This window comes from Haemaphysalis longicornis, unplaced genomic scaffold (genome assembly GCF_048455015.1).
Source record: "Haemaphysalis longicornis isolate Haplotype H1 unplaced genomic scaffold, Haemaphysalis longicornis Haplotype H1 scaffold_7, whole genome shotgun sequence".
Taxonomy (NCBI): Eukaryota; Metazoa; Arthropoda; class Arachnida; order Ixodida; family Ixodidae; genus Haemaphysalis; species Haemaphysalis longicornis.
Genome location: NW_027526422.1, coordinates 7,063,700 through 7,076,601, shown reverse-complemented (window position 1 = coordinate 7,076,601; position 12,902 = coordinate 7,063,700).

Below are 12,902 nucleotides of genomic sequence, written 5' to 3'. Positions count from 1 at the left end.
TTGGTCCACCTGCGTAGCAGATTGGCCCTCTACAGGGCGAGATGATAGGGCATAGACGGAGCCACTCTGTGAAGGAGTGAAAGGAGCGAATTGAGGAGGAAAATGTTGAGTCAAACAAGGAAAGAGGCCTACGGGAGCTGAGACAGACGCCGTCGTCCAGCCGTGGGCGCTGTAAATAAATTTTTCCCGATATGGGGAACGATAATCCTTGGAAGATGGTCGGCAACCGGCTACCCCCTTGTTTAGGGTTTAGTTTCTCATGTGTGCACACATACAAATACACTGGTACGCTTTCACAGGTATGTCTTTTTTGGAACTCCCAGAGCGGAACTCCCAGATGACTAATTTTATCCCGGTACCGGAGGTCGTTTTTCTGATGGAGGCCAAAAACGAAAGCACCCGTGCGCCGAGATTTTGGCGGACCTTTGAGATTCCCAAGTGGTCTAAATTAGTCTTGAGTCCTCCACGACGACGCCGCTCATAGCCCAGGTGTAGCTTCGGCGCGCAAAAACCGCAAAGCTTTTTTTACGGAAAGTTAAACATAAATAATTAGTCATGCTTTAATGACTGGTTTCCGCTCGCCCGTTTATATTAGTGAAATGGAGGCAAGTACGAACAAAACTAACCCCTTCAAAAAATTTCGTACAAGGCGTGGGGCTAGAGAATGCTTTCTCAAATTTGTCCCTCAAACAGATTAGCGTTTGACGACGTCAAACTGCGTGCCTCTTGTCAGCTGCGGAATGAATCTTTGCCAATTTGTTAAAAAAATCAACTCCGACCTCTCCTTCTGTGTTTTTAAATTTTGGTTTACAGATGCAAGCTTCTCATCTTCTGCTAAATTCAGGGAAGAACTGGTCGGTTATTCATTGCCGTTTGCTGTCCACAAATTACAACGCGGTAGCAAATCAATGCCTCCCGAAGTTAGGCATGTATCCGCTCCCACATTGCGGGCAGTTGGTTATCTGGACAATACAGCACTTAAGTGACGAGCCTTTGGGTTTTTGCCACAACAAAACAGTCTCACATCACCACTTCTTTTTTTTTCACACGCATGACGGAATGGACACGGGAAGTGTCTGTCTGGCTGTTCGCATGATAATCCAGACATCTTTCGTTTGTTTCTGCTTTCACGAACACACACGAAGGTAGTTTCCACGGGCATTAAATAAACACAGGGGCGCCTCCCTCCCGTATCTTTCTGCCGCCTGTCAGACGGGGAAGGCGAGAAAAACACAACGGTGACTTCTTTGCCAGCGAAAGAAATCCGCAAGCTTTATCTCGGCCGTACGGGACGGGATAGCTTCGCAAGCGCGTGCAATCTCCGGCGGAACGCGCCTTTTGTCCGAGAACGACGGTGCAGTGTTTGGACAGCGGCACACTCTCGCGTGCAGCTGAAGAGGCGGCACGCCAAGTGTGCGTTAGAGCGCTGCGTGGGCCTGACCCGCACCCACTAGGCTTCTAATGTTGCTCGCCTGTAACGAAACATCCGCGAGCTGGGAGCGTGCGTTACAATAGAAGCCACGAAACCACGTTTTTTGGTACCCGGAACTCCGCGTAGTACCGACGAGTACAACCCTTGGCCGAGGCGTATTTGGCAACAAATCCTCCAATGTCCGTTTCCCGCTGTGCTCCGCCTCGAGCAGTCGCCTCATCGCACAATAGCGCTCGTAGAAAGCTGTTGAGCGTCCCGCATCTGTGTCTATCGCTGGCCGCTTCGTAGGGCCACTTAAGTTCGGCAGTTCCGCGAGGACCATTGCTGCCTTGTCTGGGCAGTGGGCAGGTTACGCTGTTGCTCACCATCGACTTCCATATGTCTGCTTCGCCGCCACGCATAAACGCGCGATCAACTAAACAAATTTAGCGGGGGACGAATCCCTGCACACGATTCGAATGAAAAAAAAATTCACAGCTGCACTAGTAATGCAAGGCTGTAGAAACAGCAAAGCTGGCGGCCCCTCTCCATTCGTCGGAGACCTGGCTGTTGTACCTCACATGGGTTTACGAACTTGCCGCTTAAAGTTATCCATGACTGGCAGGCCTGGGTTGCCCGCAGCCTTTCACATCTCTCCCAAAGTGTACCACGTTAGCACGCGTTAGAACCCGCGGCAACCGGCTTAGCGAACTCGGCGTCTGTAGCGTGAACTCAGCGTCTGTGCTCCCCACTTCAGGCGCTAGCACACGTGAACCGGCGATGAGAACAGCACGCGAGAGATCACGCTACAAAAGTGTTCTCGAAGGTCGAGCTGGCCGATGCCGGGCGCTTGTAACGAGGTGCACGCTCACGTGCGCGCGGTGTTTTTTCTGGGTATTTTTTTCTGGCAACGCTATGCGGCGGAGCTAAAAGCTTAAACAGCACTGCTGTTAGAAATATATCGGCTTCGTTATCTTGCGTAACACGACCGTAGCGCCTTTCCCTGCGCAATGGCGCGCTGAAACAGCTTTATTGAGTGGGTATCACGGCAGTGATGTAGTGCGGTGCGGAGAAGGCAGTCGACGGGAGTTTCTTGAAAGCGTGCCCGCAGAACTAGACGACACGCTTAAAAACGTGGAGGTGAACTAAAAACAATGTCGATAGAGTAAACACGAAGGCATGGTTCTGAGTCATGGCGGAGTGAAATTTCCATTCATCGTTCTTGTGAGTCGTGCTTATTGCAACTTTCATGCGAGGAAATGGGGAAACTGCGCATTAGTGTTTCAATTTTCATGTTCGTGTTTTGTTTTGTTACAACTATACATCGTGCCATGGCAGGCAGCTGTCATGTGGTGATGCATCAGGCACGGTTTGTAGTCTAAGCTGCGTCAGCTTGAACCAAATAAAGAGAGATGATAGTGCTGGTGATAAATCGAGAAGTTCGTGTCTTCCCTTAATTCTTATTCCTTCATTCAGCCTGCGGATTGCGTATTTGTTTTCGTATTGTGGCAGCTAATCAAACATATTGTTAACACATGAGGAGATCAGGGAGACGGCAGTGGCGCGTACCATCGTGCACCAGCATCGCGACGACGACGAAGCTGGGCGGGGCGCGTTGCCTGGCCTGTCGCCCCATGGCCACCTTGTACTTTGTCACATCTTTCACTGTTCGTGCCACATTCATCCTGCCACCACGTAACAACAATAATCATATTTGCCAAAATTTAAGATTAATAGCACCACAGTGTCGGGTGTGTGCTTCCTTCTGAGTGCAAATGTCTGCGTCGTTCGCCACGCAACCGCTGAGGAAAAGAAAAGCTGAGCAGAGGCCAACGCGAACCACTTTTGTGACGCCGGAAACGTTTTCTATTTTGCGGGCATCGTCTGTCTTTGCGCTTCTGACGTCGTCTGCTCAGGACTGCCAGCCAATGGGCCTCCGTGGCGTGCGCGTGGGCATCGGAGGACGGCTTCGAACCGTTGGCCGTCAAAAATCGTTTGATTTCTGGCACACCTATTGCAACGTGCGGGAACAGTTAGTGCGCCTCGTAAGCTTTTCTGTCCCCCATGTATATCACCGATTTCTAGGCACGATGCTCTGAAACCCCGAAGCGAATACTGCTGTCTTTATACGCGCGAAAATTTTGCACCGTCAATTTAGAATATTTTGCAAGAATTTCAATGTATGAAAAGCTGCAAATATCAAAGCTGTTGTTCACATTGGGACTCCAAGGGGATCAACACATGTGTACAATGCGCACGTGAAAAAGCCGAGCTGTTGTAATTTCCAGGCAAAGGGGGAGAGGCGAACTTATGCAGCTGCGGTGGCACCAAATGTGGACGGTGCGACAGACAAAGCGAGCATTGGGAAAGTAAAACCTTTTTTGTCTGTCTGTCTTTCTTTCTTGGGCTACTTAAACGCAAAAATGTCTGTCTGTCTGTCTGTCTGCCTGTCTGTCTGTCTGTCTGTCTGTCTGTCTGTCTGTCTGTCTGTCTGTCTGTCTGTCACTCGATTCAGCCACCCGGCCAAAGAAAATTGGAAACTGCGCAATTGTCTTACATACCTACAGCCAAATCTAAACGTCTCTCCGGTTTTTAATGTGCATACTTGTCAACATTATTGAACAAGTACAACACATTACGCAAATACAAGGCAGAAAATCAATACAGCAGTAATATTTTCAGTGTTCCTTTATTAAAAATTTATGGTAGCTTGGTTTTTGCCATAGCAAATAAAATACTACATCAACTGCAGAAAAGCGTCGCCTGCTGTTGCCTGGCGGCATTTAAAGAATTCAAAAGGCAACAGCAACGAAAGGTTCCACTAGATAGGTTCCGCGTTCCGCTCGGAACTCTCGTGGAGTAGGGCAACGTGGTTCTTTAAACATTGCTTGATTCATGCGCGTCTCCGCCGTGCGGCAGCCAGGGGTTTATGCAGAATTTCGATTTTGGGGGGGTGTCGGTGGGATGTTTGGGGGGGTGTTGTATAAATCACTATGCAGGGTGCTTGTGGTTGTGGAATCTTTTTGGGGGGGTGTCGAAGTCCTTCTGGGGGGGTGTTGGGGGGTGTTAGGGGGGTGTGTATAAATCACTGGCGGCAGCGCTGGCATCGAGGCACCTGACTTGGAGCAGTGCAACGCGGTTAATTTAAATTTACTTCAGCAAACCTCTAGCGGGTTATCTTGGGAGGAACGAGACGGGACAGGAACAGCATGAGAGGTGAGCTGGAAAGAGAAGGGAGGCATTTACTTTCCAGGGGCGCCAGTCAACTATCGTCGTCCGTCGACATTTGCAACGAAAGGAGCAGATACGCGGCCAGTTCTTTGAAATATTTGTAGCCACTATATCGACACTTGAACGTGTAAAATATTTAGTTGCGATTGATTGAACGACTTTTATTTGCCCAGATTTGTCACTGAGCCGCCGTCCGATCAGGAGCCCTTGGTCCCTTGCGGCGGTCGTGGCCATCTGGACGAGCCTGGTCTGGATACACGGGTGGGAGTTGAGTAGCGCGGTCTCCCACTGCTCCTTCGAAATTACGTTGAGTGCAGGATGTCTCGCCTCACTATTTTGCGGGTAATTTCTCCGGAGAGGGAAGTACCATACCACGTGATGCCGGTCAGCCCTGTCACCGCACGCCTTGCATTTATCTGAATAGAGCCCTGGGTAACATCGGCTGTAAGCCACCGGATTGGGGCAACAATCGGTCTGCAGCCGTCGCCACGCCACCGACTGCCATTTGCTCAGTGTCCAGTCTGAGGCTGGGTATTTTGCCCTTTCTATATCCTATAGTGGTCAATTAAAACTCGGTAGTACACCAGCCTGTCCCTGCCTGACCGTCGTATCGAGTGAGCGTCCGTGTTGGGAGTTTCGACATCGGCTCGGTCAGCGAAACCTCGAGCCGCGTCCTGCGCACACTCGTTCCCGGCCAGGACAGAGCGGGGCCGGTGCCCATCAGTTGTGTCTTGCCGCCTCGCTCCATCCTCAAGCCGAATTTTAGAATTTGGAACGCCTCGGGTGAGATGCACCCCTTCGCGTAGCTTAAAATGGTCAACTCGGAGTCGCTTGCTATAACTTCGGTCTTGGAGGACGCGATCGTTGCCAGAGCAATGCCCACCTCCTTGCCAACCTCCGGTTCCGTCGTCCGGAACACGTGGTCCGGACCGAGCCGGAGGTGATGCAATGACCCTGTCGATTCACTGTCGCTAAAGTCGTAGCATCGCGGCTGATATATTCTGCTGCGTCCAGCCGTCCACGTACATTCCGTCCAAGGATTTCTCAAATATTTTGTGCAGAGCCCTGGCTCTGGTGTGTCGTCGCTCCCCGTTATGTACCGGAAGCATCTTTTTGGGGAGTGGCGGGATATGTATGTGGGTCCTTATCTTCGCTGGTATTTAAGCTTTCACGCCTTGCGCACGTCTGTGGTTTATGTTAAGAGGATCTAGAACCTGCCTCCCTGTCTGACTCTTAGAAAGCCGTTCCTTTTGTGCGGTTCTCTGGGCTTCTATGAGCTCACTGGGGGTGCTATGGAGGCCGAGCGCTGCGGAGCGTCCATTCGATGCAGTTGCACTTGCAGGTATACAGAGGGCTTGTTTGTGCGCTCTCCTTATCATAGCGTTTACTTTGTTCCCCTCATCCCACTTTAGGTTCAGGTACGGGGTAACGTATGTGATCCTACTTAAGACGAGAGCTTGTACTAATCTTATGCTCTTTCATTCCGTGGTGCCTGTTTGCGATGCGCGAAATGAGCCGAAGTAGTTGCGATAGCTTTTTTTTTCTTTTTTTTTTGGGGGGGGGGGGAGGTGAGGGGGGTTGAAAGGTGCTAAAAAGATAGGAATAAAAACTTGGGCGACGCTCTGGAGAGGTGGACAAACAACGGTGCTGGCTGGAAAACCTAATTTCATTTGGGAAAACATGCACATACAATGTGCAGCAACAATAAATGAGTCTCTTCAAGCAATTTTCTTCAAGAATCAGTGTACTCATCTGCTCCAAATTTTACAGTGAAGCTGTTTGCATCTAGCTCCCATATGCACCCCCAGAATGCGTTCCAAGAGGTGGTACCCGAGCCGGGGAATGTACAGGACTGTCCGTGACGTCATATCCGCAAAAGCTCACTCTCACTCTCAAAAATCGTACGTCAATTTCTCTAGTGGGGGACGAGGAACGTTAGGGCATGTCCTGGGTATTTTTCCCTTCTGTGGTGCTCGGCAGACGCAGTCGCCAGCGGAACTGACGCCATAACAGAAAAGAAGCGCCTCTCCCCCCCGGAACTGATGACGGCGCTGATATTACGGCCCCTAACTACAAAAAAATTAGCAGGGGCTTAGCTCGGCTATGCCAGGATACACGTAGCGTGAGCTAAGGTTCAGCTGGTTATTCTTAGCTTTCCTGGTTGTCTAGGAATAGCTTGATTATCATGCTTACTGCTGCTTCAATGAAACACACACGGTATACGCATTATGTGACACATGTATATTTGTCAAGCTGCTCCGGTGCAGCATGACCAATCGCCCCAGAGCTAAGCTGATTCCACAGGCGCACGCCGGTGTTGCTGCGACGCATGAGTCATCGGTTTCACACCCGGCCACCCTTCGCATGATCATCAAGTAGACCGCGCCACCACGTGCGGAACGGAGGCCGGCGAAGACGCTGGGCGCGTGGGGTGTGCGAGAGACGCCGGGCAGCAAGCAACGTTCTGTGCGCCGTGTGACGTCACTGCTCCTCACGCATGCGCAGCACGGCTCTCCAGGAGCCACGCGAAACTGCTCAACCTTGGCCAGTCACAGAACCGTGTTCTTACAAAATGCTAGCAAAATAAATAAATACATTCACAGTGTTTGTAAACGTTGACGAGTAACCAGCGTATCACGACCTGATTAAAATTTTGACATGCTTACCTTACCTGTATATATTTGCGACGACAGAACCTTCAAGCCGGCGAGTACAGGCGAGTAATCCGTTGTGTTTATCCGCGGGCAGCTGGCACTGGGGCGACGCCTCTTCTGGCCAAGCTTGTTCTACTCATCACACATCACTGCTGTGGTTACCAAGTGTCTCAGCCAGTGCGAGGAAGCAAGGGTCAGCAAAGTTCCACGTGAGGTTTCCAAAGCAATTTATTAAAGTTTTGCTTGTTGCGGATGCGACTTATGCGACCTGCTGGTGCGAAGCTCGTTCGCGCCAGAGGTTACTCTGGTTCCTCGCGTTGTCATTACTCGTTCCTCAAGCAGAGATAACGCGGGTTTTCTTCCTTCGGCGCCAATCGTAATGTCTGGGAGACGCCTCAGTTGCCGCAGTTACGGGGTCTCCCTGAGCCGACATCTTGAGCCAACTGTATACGTCTCCGTAGAAAGGGAAATGGCGCAGTACCTCGTGTAGAACAGTACGCTGTGCCGGCCCCAAACATTTGTCGCTGGAGTATCGGGCGAAGCCTCACGTGTCACGTACCCGATTGCGGATCCAACGCGTGCCCGCGTTCGCCTGAGCCACATGACGCAGTGGGAACGGGCGTGTACCTGTACAGTCGTAGAAGACGTGAACTTCTGCGCCCACGCTCAGGCGTCACTTTCTGGTGACGCGGATCCGGGGAAGACACGTTTTCAGCCAACTGAGCCATCACATGCTTGAGTGGTGCTCACGCGTAAAAATGGTTCCCCGCGTGGCATCCGACCCAGTACACCGCCTTCCAAACAGTTTTATGTCCGCGTCACACACCTGGTACGTTCTGTGCGCGAATTGGAACTCGATCGCAAGTGTAAGATTAAATTGGAATGCCTAAACCGCAATATTGGAGTGTAATGCTAGGGATAACAATACAATCATTGCACTAGTTGTGTTAGCGTTATGAAATAATAAAACCGCCCTGCAATTTCAGAGTGTAAGCGTGTCAGAATTGCTCTCACTTATATTTGGGCGAATTACATTTTGTTTACGTTGAAAGTAAAATGTTCTTGATCCCTTAGGTGCCCAGGCAATGTTACCTGTCTAGAACTTCCCAATTAAGGTTTTTTCTCGGAGTCACTCACCGCTTCCACCCACGGGTTTTCATCAACCGCCACGAAACTAAAGGCAGCGATTGGCCGGTTTGGTTGCCCTGGTTCAAGAGTCAGCTTGTCTGTGGTTCCAGCTGACGATCGACAGAGCTTGTCTAAAAAATTAGCAGTGGCTTAGCTCGGCTATACCAGGCTATACGTAGCGTGAGCTAAGGTTCAGCTGGTTATTCTTAGGTTTCCTGGTATAGGATTAGATGATTATCATGTTTACTGCTGCTAAAACGATTTCCAATTCAATCCAATCTAATCCAGTCCCGGCGGCGGCGGCTCCGTCGCGCCAGCTGTGCGCCGTGAGACGGCACTGCTCCTTGCGCATGCGGAGCACGGCTCTCCAGAAGTCACGCGAAACTGCTCAACCTCGGCCAGTGTAGCTCACGCTACAAAAGCCACCCCATTCCATTCCCATTCCATTCCGAGGTCGCGAAAGGTGGAATGAACCCGAAGGCATTCCCATTCCGGGGTGGTAACTCCGCTCCGCAACACTGCAGGTGCACACCAGCCGCGCAGAACCCCTATTCTAGGAAAGCTGTGGCTTGTGCCAGCCTGCTTGCTTGCGTGATTCGGGCCATAAGACGATGAAACGAGAGTGATGAAAGGAACGCATACACGGTGTAGCAGACAAGAGGCCGGTCGAAGTAATTCCCATGAAAAGCAAAAAAACAAAAAGATAAGTGGCGAGGGCGACGCAAATACGATGCAGCAGTAAAAAAATCCTATAGGACAGAGCACGCACAGATGCTTCAGTCGCCTGCATGCTGAACGCAGCAGAGGGAAGTTTTCTTTTATTACTCGTGCACTGTAAAGTTATCTTAATAAGTTGCATAAAGTTTTCATCTATTAATCGTATCAACCACGTCCCAGACTCGCCAAGCAGCCCCGTCTTTGAGAACTTCATCATGGCCCTGGTGAACCGCGCGCCTGCCAAAAGAAACGGAGCCCGGCCGATTGGGTTGCCACCAGACTGCGGGGAAACGAACAAATTCACCTTTACTGGTACGAAGCTGGTACGAAAGGCGGCCCAAAGCTACACATTCGGGCCGCCTTTCTTGGGCGGCCCGAATGCGTGAGTTTTGCTGTGTGTTGGTCTGCCTTTTTCTTTGTCACTCGATTCAGCCGCCCAGCGTAAAGTTGAAACAGTGCTTGAACAAGAACTATACATAGGCAGGACCGTTCCAAACTACTGTAACTGGTGGCATGCAAGATACATATCAGCACTGTTCAGCAAAAAAAAAAGAATAAAAGGCATATCGGAGGCAGAACGTCAGTACATAACTGATCAGCGTTATTTTAATTAATCCAAATAGACGTGAAAGTGGTTCTTGCGATAGCAAATAAAAAAACGCGATAGAAAATGGCCTCGAAGACGGAATGAAATGCAAATACTAAAAAAGGATGTCTCCTTGCCTTGTTCCAGAAACAACCAAAAAAGGGGGGGTCCCATCAGTAGGCGCGCAAGAAGTGCGAACGCAGACAAATGTAATGGAATTGCGCAATCTTCTATTGCATACAGCATGGGAGAAGCGTGAGGGCTGATAGGAGAATGTAGGAGAGGGAATAACAAGGAAGGTGCGGTAGAAGACTCGTTTTTCCACTTTTTCAGCGAAGCAAGCAGATAGGCGGCCAATTTTTGCCTGAATTCTGTATGATTCTGCATGTTTTCCTTTTTTTCCCACAACTAAAAAGAAAGACTCTTTGCGGTATGCAGAAGTAGGTTCTAGCTCCTTCGCCTGTCCCCTACGAGGCCATGTTTCATTTTAATAAAGCAAGTCAACGGGGAGAGTCTTTTTGCGAGTCGTTTCGTAGCATCCCGCTCTATTGAGCGAAATAAAATTGAATAATCTTTGGTCAAATTAGGTCAGAACAAACTAGATCAGGATTAGGTTGGTTCAATTTGGGTTAAGCTTAGGTTAGGTCACGTTGCGTCGAAACTGCCTTTTTATGTAGGTGATGCTGCGAAACGACCTGCAAGCAGACTCCCCCGGGTCAGCCACCCACTGCGAGCCACTATCAACATGCCATGTGGCTACGTTCCAGATGTCAGAGCGAGAGAATTCGAGCGGCTCCAGAATATCAAGCACTACGCGTACAAATTTTGTACGATAGCCAAGAACAATGCAGGTTTCTTCAGATGAACAAGGTTTATTGGAGCGACCTTGTGCTATGGTACAAACAAGAAGGAACACAAGCAGCGAGGTAGTAGTAGTAGTAGTAGTAGTAGTAGTAGTAGTAGTAGTAGTAGTAGTAGTAGTAGTAGTAATAATAGTTCCACTTTATTTTACACTGGGTTCAGGGTAGGGGGGGTGGTGGAGGCCCAAAGGGCCCCCGCGACGTCCAGGGCTCTGTCCGTGACGGCTTCAATTGCGTTGCGAGGTCAAAGCTCCCCAGAGCCTGCTCCCAGGGAGAAGGGGAGGGGAAAGGGGAAGGGGTCGCGCGGACACTCACAGAGCGAGTGTAAGAGTGTGTCCAGCGCGCCACATGAGGGGCCGTGAGGGGAGGTGAATTGGTGTGGGTGGGTGTGCACAAGGTGAGTGCGGTGTGGGAAAGTGTGGGTTTGTAAGAGCCGCCACATGTGCGCTGCCGGCGGAGTAAGTGAAGGGTGCGGGGGAGGTAGGTTTCTGCGGAGGGGGCGGTAATGTTGAGTTATGTCCCTGTACGTAAGTAGGTACGCGTGGGACATTTCGGGGATGCCGTGTGTAGGCGTAAAAGAAACGGGAGCCCGGGATATCAAAGCTCGGGCGTGTTGGTATGCCGTCTCATTACAACCTACGCCGGTGTGGGACAGAGTCCACAGCAGCATCACGGGGTGGGCAGGGGGATTCTGAAGAAGAATTTTGAGGGCAGCTGTGGAAATGACGCCCTTTGTGTAATTTCGTATGGCAGTTTGGGAGTCAGATAAAGTGATCTGGGGGGTAGGTAATTGAGTTAGGGCAAGGGCAATGGCTGCCTCTTCCGCAGTTACCGAGGAGGTGGTGGCGACTGTAGCTGAAACCTGAGGGATAGTTGGAGAAGCGCCTACTACAGCGAGTGCGAAGGCAGGACGGGTGGGGTAGGCCGCTGCGTCTACGTAGAGAGTATGCTCAGAGGGAGGGTAGCGGGAGAGGTGTGCTTGGGCTCGGGCTAGCACTCAACAGAGCGACGTTTGCCTGCGAGTATTTATCTTTCCGTGCCATACTTTCAGCGTCGAATTAGATCGAGAGCTCTGGAGATTAAAGAAGAACGGTCTGGTATAGGGACAAAAGGACGAAACGCTCTCCCTATCAAATCAGACACACTCCGTGGCATACAAAAGAGAGGGAAGGAAGCCGGACTTCGCCTCGAACGAAGATAAGACAAAGCGCTGCCAGAGGATTCTTGTACGTGTTGTGTAATTTAGTTATGTTCATGCCACCAGGTGGCGCACAGTGCTAAGGTGGCCAATTTCCATTGTCATCATCAGTAACCACAGCTAGGTTATAAATAGCGTGTAGCAACAATAAAGGCTCTCTTTTCCGTGGGGACGACGTGGCGTCTGCATCTCTCTGCCACGTATGGTGACTCGGTGGGCGTCGGATACAACAAGGATGGCAAAAAAACACACAAGTACCTAACCAGAAGGAATAGTTTGTGGAAATATTGTTAAAACGAAGCGTAGCAGGCAGAAAAGACGTTTTTCAGCGCCCCTTTTGATAGGCAATAAGAAAGGATACTTAATGAATGACATCAAAGACACAGCGGCAGCCAGTTTTAGATCTTAACAAGAAAAAGAAGAGGACCTACCAGTCGGGCTCCGAGTTGGCATTTAAGGAACTCATCCCTTTGCCTTTCCCTCCAGTGTGAAGTGTCTTTCATAGCTCTGAGATGCCGCCTTCTTAAATTAAAGTTGTATTTAAGCAAGTGTGAATTAGCAGCAACAGACGCTTTCATGACACGCAATAACCCAATTAAGCCTTACTTTTTTTAATGCCGCCGCTTCCTGAGAAGAGAAAAAAATACCTGACTGTCCCGTTTAAACGCCTATAGACCTCAAGCTAAAAACTGCTGTACTTATTTAATTTGCCGCCAGCAACCTTGTAAACAAACAAAAAATAGAAATCTACTTTTTTCTTTACGATTTTATTTAGACCAACGGAAGACTCCTTTGTTGAAACGATCTTTCATTTTGTGTCCCTCACCCCTACGGAGTAAATCTGGTTATTTTTTCTGCTTTTTTTTTTTACTCTTGTCTTTATCTTTGCAAACAGTGGACGGCCCGGCTGATCAGCAGAGAGCCTACGTTCCAGCTTGACCTGGTGAAAGGGGCCCGCGCAGCCAGCCGCAGCCAGGGCACCCCGGTCAAGGGGATCCCCTCCACCGGGGGGGTGCCCCATCATCTTCAGCTGTTGTTCTCAATAAAAATTTTATTCATTCATTCATTCATTCTTTATCATTGCATTACCTACCTAAATAGCCGTTATCAACCCCTG